Here is a 7,500-nt window from a genome sequence, read left to right on the forward strand (position 1 = left end):
TTGCCTGCTGTCAGATGGATGGATTTTATACTCTGGTTTCTCTTCAGATTGAATAAATATTTCGCCTTTTACTAAAGATTTCCGTGGAGAGGAACGACCACGAGTTTCACTCAATTTTTTCAGGCCCAGTTTACACTGGCTGTGGTAAACTTGTAAAAAGTAGAAGAAACGTCTTAAACAGAGATCCAAGAGGTTCTAAGCACCAAGCTGTTGCGAAAAAAAGAAAAAGTTTTGGTTCCCTATTTATGATGTCAGCATCTTTGACTGCGGGCAAAGCATGCCTCAGGCTCTGGCATTCTTGACAGCTGCGGGGCTCTGCCGAGAGACCAAGCATGCATTTAGGGGCGTGTCAGCAGTGGGCATGCCTCATTTGAATACCCATGTTGCACTGCAAGCAGCTGTGCTCCTCTTCCCTTTGCTGTTAACATGATACAAGCTAAAAAAAAAATATATATTTTTTTTTCTTTTTTTACATATTTAGTGGGGTCATTAATATTTATGGCAGATTCTCCAAGTTACAGCTTAATGTAGGGTTGCTCACCATACGTGTAAAAGGCAGGTTCCGCACCTTGCCTGCTGTCAGATGGATGGATTTTATACTCTGGTTTCTCTTCAGATTGAATAAATCTTTCGCCTTTTACTAAAGATTTCCGTGGAGAGGAACGACCATGAGTTTCACTCAATTTTTTCAGGCCCAGTTTACACTGGCTGTGCTAAACTTGTACAAAAGTAGAAGAAACTTCTTAAACAGAGATCCAAGAGGTTCTAAGCACCAAGCTGTTGCGAAAAAAAGAAAAAGTTTTGGATCCCTATTTATGATGTCAGCATCTTTGACTGCGGGCAAAGCATGCCTCAGGCTCTGGCATTCTTGACAGCTGCAGGGCTCTGCCGAGAGACCAAGCATGCATTTAGGGGCGTGTCAGCAGTGGGCATGCCTCATTTGAATACCCATGTTGCACTGCAAGCAGCTGTGCTCCTCTTCCCTTTGCTGTTAATATGATACAAGCTTAAAAAAAAAAACAGATATTTTTTCTTTTTTTACATATTTAGTGGGGTCATTAATATTTATGGCAGATTCTCCAAGTTAAAGCTTAATGTAGGGTTGCTCACCATACGTGTGAAAGGCAGGTTCCACACCTTGCCTGCTGTCAGATGGATGGACTTTATACTCTGGTTTCTCTTCAGATCGAATAAATCTTTCGCCTTTTACTAAAGATTTCCGTGGAGAGGAACGAACACGAGTTTCACTCAATTTTTTCAGGCCCAGTTTACACTGGCTGTGCTAAACTTGTACAAAAGTAGAAGAAACTTCTTAAACAGAGATCCAAGAGGTTCTAAGCACCAAGCTGTTGCGAAAAAAAGAAAAAGTTTTGGTTCCCTATTTATGATGTCAGCATCTTTGACTGCGGGCAAAGCATGCCTCAGGCTCTGGCATTCTTGACAGCTGCAGGGCTCTGCCGAGAGACCAAGCATGCATTTAGGGGCGTGTCAGCAGTGGGCATGCCTCATTTGAATACCCATGTTGCACTGCAAGCAGCTGTGCTCCTCTTCCCTTTGCTGTTAATATGATACAAGCTTAAAAAAAAAAACAGATATTTTTTCTTTTTTTACATATTTAGTGGGGTCATTAATATTTATGGCAGATTCTCCAAGTTACAGCTTAATGTAGGGTTGCTCACCATACGTGTAAAAGGCAGGTTCCGCACCTTGCCTGCTGTCAGATGGATGGATTTTATACTCTGGTTTCTCTTCAGATCGAATAAATCTTTCGCCTTTTACTAAAGATTTCCGTGGAGAGGAACGACCATGAGTATCACTCAATTTTTTCAGGCCCAGTTTACACTGGCTGTGGTAAACTTGTACAAAAGTAGAAGAAACTTCTTAAACAGAGATCCAAGAGGTTCTAAGCACCAAGCTGTTGCGAAAAAAAGAAAAAGTTTTGGATCCCTATTTATGATGTCAGCATCTTTGACTGCGGGCAAAGCATGCCTCAGGCTCTGGCATTCTTGACAGCTGCAGGGCTCTGCCGAGAGACCAAGCATGCATTTAGGGGCGTGTCAGCAGTGGGCATGCCTCATTTGAATACCCATGTTGCACTGCAAGCAGCTGTGCTCCTCTTCCCTTTGCTGTTAATATGATACAAGCTTAAAAAAAAAACAGAGATTTTTTCTTTTTTTACATATTTAGTGGGGTCATTAATATTTATGGCAGATTCTCCAAGTTACAGCTTAATGTAGGGTTGCTCACCATACGTGTAAAAGGCAGGTTCCGCACCTTGCCTGCTGTCAGATGGATGGATTTTATACTCTGGTTTCTCTTCAGATTGAATAAATCTTTCGCCTTTTACTAAAGATTTCCGTGGAGAGGAACGACCATGAGTTTCACTCAATTTTTTCAGGCCCAGTTTACACTGGCTGTGCTAAACTTGTACAAAAGTAGAAGAAACTTCTTAAACAGAGATCCATGAGGTTCTAAGCACCAAGCTGTTGCGAAAAAAAGAAAAAGTTTTGGATCCCTATTTATGATGTCAGCATCTTTGACTGCGGGCAAAGCATGCCTCAGGCTCTGGCATTCTTGACAGCTGCAGGGCTCTGCCGAGAGACCAAGCATGCATTTAGGGGCGTGTCAGCAGTGGGCATGCCTCATTTGAATACCCATGTTGCACTGCAAGCAGCTGTGCTCCTCTTCCCTTTGCTGTTAATATGATACAAGCTTAAAAAAAAAAAACTGATATTTTTTCTTTTTTTACATATTTAGTGGGGTCATTAATATTTATGGCAGATTCTCCAAGTTAAAGCTTAATGTAGGGTTGCTCACCATACGTGTGAAAGGCAGGTTCCACACCTTGCCTGCTGTCAGATGGATGGACTTTATACTCTGGTTTCTCTTCAGATCGAATAAATCTTTCGCCTTTTACTAAAGATTTCTGTGGAGAGGAACGAACACGAGTTTCACTCAATTTTTTCAGGCCCAGTTTACACTGGCTGTGCTAAACTTGTACAAAAGTAGAAGAAACTTCTTAAACAGAGATCCAAGAGGTTCTAAGCACCAAGCTGTTGCGAAAAAAAGAAAAAGTTTTGGTTCCCTATTTATGATGTCAGCATCTTTGACTGCGGGCAAAGCATGCCTCAGGCTCTGGCATTCTTGACAGCTGCAGGGCTCTGCCGAGAGACCAAGCATGCATTTAGGGGCGTGTCAGCAGTGGGCATGCCTCATTTGAATACCCATGTTGCACTGCAAGCAGCTGTGCTCCTCTTCCCTTTGCTGTTAATATGATACAAGCTTAAAAAAAAAAACAGATATTTTTTCTTTTTTTACATATTTAGTGGGGTCATTAATATTTATGGCAGATTCTCCAAGTTACAGCTTAATGTAGGGTTGCTCACCATACGTGTAAAAGGCAGGTTCCGCACCTTGCCTGCTGTCAGATGGATGGACTTTATACTCTGGTTTCTCTTCAGATTGAATAAATCTTTCGCCTTTTACTAAAGATTTCCGTGGAGAGGAACGACCACGAGTTTCACTCAATTTTTTCAGGCCCAGTTTACACTGGCTGTGCTAAACTTGTACAAAAGTAGAAGAAACGTCTTAAACAGAGATCCAAGAGGTTCTAAGCACCAAGCTGTTGCGAAAAAAAGAAAAAGTTTTGGTTCCCTATTTATGATGTCAGCATCTTTGACTGCGGGCAAAGCATGCCTCAGGCTCTGGCATTCTTGACAGCTGCGGGGCTCTGCCGAGAGACCAAGCATGCATTTAGGGGCGTGTCAGCAGTGGGCATGCCTCATTTGAATACCCATGTTGCACTGCAAGCAGCTGTGCTCCTCTTCCCTTTGCTGTTAACATGATACAAGCTAAAAAAAAAAAATATTTTTTTCTTTTTTTACATATTTAGTGGGGTCATTAATATTTATGGCAGATTCTCCAAGTTACAGCTTAATGTAGGGTTGCTCACCATACGTGTAAAAGGCAGGTTCCGCACCTTGCCTGCTGTCAGATGGATGGATTTTATACTCTGGTTTCTCTTCAGATCGAATAAATCTTTCGCCTTTTACTAAAGATTTCCGTGGAGAGGAACGACCACGAGTTTCACTCAATTTTTTCAGGCCCAGTTTACACTGGCTGTGCTAAACTTGTACAAAAGTAGAAGAAACGTCTTAAACAGAGATCCAAGAGGTTCTAAGCACCAAGCTGTTGCGAAAAAAAGAAAAAGTTTTGGTTCCCTATTTATGATGTCAGCATCTTTGACTGCGGGCAAAGCATGCCTCAGGCTCTGGCATTCTTGACAGCTGCAGGGCTCTGCCGAGAGACCAAGCATGCATTTAGGGGCGTGTCAGCAGTGGGCATGCCTCATTTGAATACCCATGTTGCACTGCAAGCAGCTGTGCTCCTCTTCCCTTTGCTGTTAATATGATACAAGCTTAAAAAACACACCAGATATTTTGTCTTTTTTTACATATTTAGTGGGGTCATTAATATTTATGGCAGATTCTCCAAGTTACAGTTTAATGTAGGGTTGCTCACCATACGTGTTAAAGGCAGGTTCCGCACCTTGCCTGCTGTCAGATGGATGGACTTTATACTCTGGTTTCTCTTCAGATTGAATAAATCTTTCGCCTTTTACTAAAGATTTCCGTGGAGAGAAACGACCATGAGATTCACTCAATTTTTTCAGGCCCAGTTTACACTGGCTGTGCTAAACTTGTACAAAAGTAGAAGAAACTTCTTAAACAGAGATCCAAGAGGATCTAAGCACCAAGTTCTTGCAAAAAAAAGAAAAAGTTTTGGCTCCCTATTTATGATGTCAGCATCTTTGACTGCGGGCAAAGCATGTCTCAGGCTCTGGCATTCTTGACAGCTGCAGGGCTCTGCCGAGAGACCAAGCATGCATCTAGGGGCGTGTCAGCAGTGGGCATGCCTCATTTGAATACCCATGTTGCACTGCAAGCAGCTGTGCTCCTCTTCCCTTTGCTGTTAATATGATACAATCTTAAAAAAACCCCAGATATTTTTTCTTTTTTTACATATTTAGTGGGGTCATTAATTTTTATGGCAGATTCTCCAAGTTACAGTTTAATGTAGGGTTGCTCACCATACGTGTAAAAGGCAGGTTCCGCACCTTGCCTGCTGTCAGATGGATGGACTTTATACTCTGGTTTCTCTTCAGATCGAATAAATCTTTCGCCTTTTACTAAAGATTTCCGTGGAGAGGAACGACCATGAGTTTCACTCAATTTTTTCAGGCCAAGTTTACACTGGCTGTGCTAAACTTGTACAAAAGTAGAAGAAACTTCTTAAACAGAGATCCAAGAGGTTCTAAGCACCAAGCTGTTGCGAAAAAAAGAAAAAGTTTTGGCTCCCTATTTATGATGTCAGCATCTTTGACTGCGGGCAAAGCATGCCTCAGGCTCTGGCATTCTTGACAGCTGCAGGGTTTTGCCGAGAGACCAAGCATGCATTTAGGGGCGTGTCAGCAGTGGGCATGCCTCATTTGAATACCCATGTTGCACTGCAAGCAGCTGTGCTCCTCTTCCCTTTGCTATTAATATGATACAAGCGTAAAAAAACACCAGATATTTTGTCTTTTTTTACATATTTAGTGGGGTCATTAATATTTATGGCAGATTCTCCAAGTTACAGTTTAATGTAGGGTTGCTCACCATACGTGTAAAAGGCAGGTTCCGCACATTGCCTGCTGTCAGATGGATGGATTTTATACTCTGGTTTCTCTTCAGATCGAATAAATTTTTCGCCTTTTACTAAAGATTTCCGTGGAGAGGAACGAACACGAGTTTCACTCAATTTTTTCAGGCCCAGTTTACACTGGCTGTGCTAAACTTGTACAAAAGTAGAAGAAACTTCTTAAACAGAGATCCAAGAGGTTCTAAGCACCAAGCTGTTGCGAAAAAAAGAAAAAGTTTTGGTTCCCTATTTATGATGTCAGCATCTTTGACTGCGGGCAAAGCATGCCTCAGGCTCTGGCATTCTTGACAGCTGCAGGGCTCTGCTGAGAGACCAAGCATGCATTTAGGGGCGTGTCAGCAGTGGGCATGCCTCATTTGAATACCCATGTTGCACTGCAAGCAGCTGTGCTCCTCTTCCCTTTGCTGTTAATATGATACAAGCTTAAAAAAAAAAAACAGATATTTTTTCTTTTTTTACATATTTAGTGGGGTCATTAATATTTATGGCAGATTCTCCAAGTTACAGCATAATGTAAGGTTGCTCACCATACGTGTAAAAGGCAGGTTCCGCACCTTGCCTGCTGTCAGATGGATGGATTTTATACTCTGGTTTCTCTTCAAATCGAATAAATCTTTCGCCTTTTACTAAAGATTTCCGTGGAGAGGAACGACCATGAGTTTCACTCAATTTTTTCAGGCCCAGTTTACACTGGCTGTGCTAAACTTGTACAAAAGTAGAAGAAACTTCTTAAACAGAGATCCAAGAGGTTCTAAGCACCAAGCTGTTGCAAAAAAAAGAAAAAGTTTTGGATCCCTATTTATGATGTCAGCATCTTTGACTGCGGGCAAAGCATGCCTCAGGCTCTGGCATTCTTGACAGCTGCAGGGCTCTGCCGAGAGACCAAGCATGCATTTAGGGGCGTGTCAGCAGTGGGCATGCCTCATTTGAATACCCATGTTGCACTGCAAGCAGCTGTGCTCCTCTTCCCTTTGCTGTTAATATGATACAAGCTTAAAAAAAAACAGAGATTTTTTCTTTTTTTACATATTTAGTGGGGTCATTAATATTTATGGCAGATTCTCCAAGTTACAGCTTAATGTAGGGTTGCTCACCATACGTGTAAAAGGCAGGTTCCGCACCTTGCCTGCTGTCAGATGGATGGATTTTATACTCTGGTTTCTCTTCAGATCGAATAAATCTTTCGCCTTTTACTAAAGATTTCCGTGGAGAGGAACGACTACGAGTTTCACTCAATTTTTTCAGGCCCAGTTTACACTGGCTGTGCTAAACTTGTACAAAAGTAGAAGAAACGTCTTAAACAGAGATCCAAGAGGTTCTAAGCACCAAGCTGTTGCGAAAAAAAGAAAAAGTTTTGGTTCCCTATTTATGATGTCAGCATCTTTGACTGCGGGCAAAGCATGCCTCAGGCTGTGGCATTCTTGACAGCTGCGGGGCTCTGCCGAGAGACCAAGCATGCATTTAGGGGCGTGTCAGCAGTGGGCATGCCTCATTTGAATACCCATGTTGCACTGCAAGCAGCTGTGCTCCTCTTCCCTTTGCTGTTAACATGATACAAGCTAAAAAAAAAAAGATATTTTTTTCTTTTTTTACATATTTAGTGGGGTCATTAATATTTATGGCAGATTCTCCAAGTTAAAGCTTAATGTAGGGTTGCTCACCATACGTGTGAAAGGCAGGTTCCACACCTTGCCTGCTGTCAGATGGATGGACTTTATACTCTGGTTTCTCTTCAGATCGAATAAATCTTTCGCCTTTTACTAAAGATTTCCGTGGAGAGGAACGAACACGAGTTTCACT

General features: G+C 42.0%; 14 non-coding genes across 14 annotated transcripts in view; all 14 read left to right on the top strand.

The window, feature by feature from the left end:
* Positions 1-27: 27 nt before the first annotated feature.
* On the top strand, positions 28-141 carry LOC134569880 (U5 spliceosomal RNA). Its single transcript, XR_010084544.1, has one exon. It is a non-coding gene; the product is annotated as a U5 spliceosomal RNA (small nuclear RNA).
* A 455-nt stretch (positions 142-596) lies between these two features.
* LOC134569488 (U5 spliceosomal RNA) lies at positions 597-710 on the top strand. The gene has a single exon (XR_010084164.1). It is a non-coding gene; the product is annotated as a U5 spliceosomal RNA (small nuclear RNA).
* Positions 711-1,165: 455 nt separating this feature from the next.
* LOC134570481 (U5 spliceosomal RNA) lies at positions 1,166-1,279 on the top strand. The gene has a single exon (XR_010085107.1). It is a non-coding gene; the product is annotated as a U5 spliceosomal RNA (small nuclear RNA).
* A 455-nt stretch (positions 1,280-1,734) lies between these two features.
* Positions 1,735-1,848, top strand: LOC134570160 (U5 spliceosomal RNA). Its single transcript, XR_010084806.1, has one exon. It is a non-coding gene; the product is annotated as a U5 spliceosomal RNA (small nuclear RNA).
* A 454-nt stretch (positions 1,849-2,302) lies between these two features.
* LOC134569489 (U5 spliceosomal RNA) lies at positions 2,303-2,416 on the top strand. The gene has a single exon (XR_010084165.1). It is a non-coding gene; the product is annotated as a U5 spliceosomal RNA (small nuclear RNA).
* Positions 2,417-2,872: 456 nt separating this feature from the next.
* On the top strand, positions 2,873-2,986 carry LOC134569728 (U5 spliceosomal RNA). Its single transcript, XR_010084396.1, has one exon. It is a non-coding gene; the product is annotated as a U5 spliceosomal RNA (small nuclear RNA).
* A 455-nt stretch (positions 2,987-3,441) lies between these two features.
* On the top strand, positions 3,442-3,555 carry LOC134569566 (U5 spliceosomal RNA). Its single transcript, XR_010084240.1, has one exon. It is a non-coding gene; the product is annotated as a U5 spliceosomal RNA (small nuclear RNA).
* Positions 3,556-4,007: 452 nt separating this feature from the next.
* On the top strand, positions 4,008-4,121 carry LOC134570330 (U5 spliceosomal RNA). Its single transcript, XR_010084965.1, has one exon. It is a non-coding gene; the product is annotated as a U5 spliceosomal RNA (small nuclear RNA).
* A 455-nt stretch (positions 4,122-4,576) lies between these two features.
* LOC134569778 (U5 spliceosomal RNA) lies at positions 4,577-4,690 on the top strand. The gene has a single exon (XR_010084445.1). It is a non-coding gene; the product is annotated as a U5 spliceosomal RNA (small nuclear RNA).
* A 454-nt stretch (positions 4,691-5,144) lies between these two features.
* Positions 5,145-5,258, top strand: LOC134570504 (U5 spliceosomal RNA). Its single transcript, XR_010085129.1, has one exon. It is a non-coding gene; the product is annotated as a U5 spliceosomal RNA (small nuclear RNA).
* A 454-nt stretch (positions 5,259-5,712) lies between these two features.
* On the top strand, positions 5,713-5,826 carry LOC134569544 (U5 spliceosomal RNA). Its single transcript, XR_010084219.1, has one exon. It is a non-coding gene; the product is annotated as a U5 spliceosomal RNA (small nuclear RNA).
* A 456-nt stretch (positions 5,827-6,282) lies between these two features.
* Positions 6,283-6,396, top strand: LOC134570513 (U5 spliceosomal RNA). Its single transcript, XR_010085138.1, has one exon. It is a non-coding gene; the product is annotated as a U5 spliceosomal RNA (small nuclear RNA).
* A 453-nt stretch (positions 6,397-6,849) lies between these two features.
* LOC134570157 (U5 spliceosomal RNA) lies at positions 6,850-6,963 on the top strand. The gene has a single exon (XR_010084803.1). It is a non-coding gene; the product is annotated as a U5 spliceosomal RNA (small nuclear RNA).
* Positions 6,964-7,416: 453 nt separating this feature from the next.
* LOC134570482 (U5 spliceosomal RNA) overlaps positions 7,417-7,500 on the top strand; it is a 114-nt gene continuing 30 nt past the window's right edge. Inside the window, exon 1 of the small nuclear RNA XR_010085108.1 lies at positions 7,417-7,500. This exon is cut by the window's right edge and continues 30 nt beyond it. This is a non-coding gene — a small nuclear RNA (U5 spliceosomal RNA).

The sequence above is a fragment of the Pelobates fuscus genome, chromosome 7 (genome assembly GCF_036172605.1).
Source record: "Pelobates fuscus isolate aPelFus1 chromosome 7, aPelFus1.pri, whole genome shotgun sequence".
Taxonomy (NCBI): domain Eukaryota; kingdom Metazoa; phylum Chordata; class Amphibia; order Anura; family Pelobatidae; genus Pelobates; species Pelobates fuscus.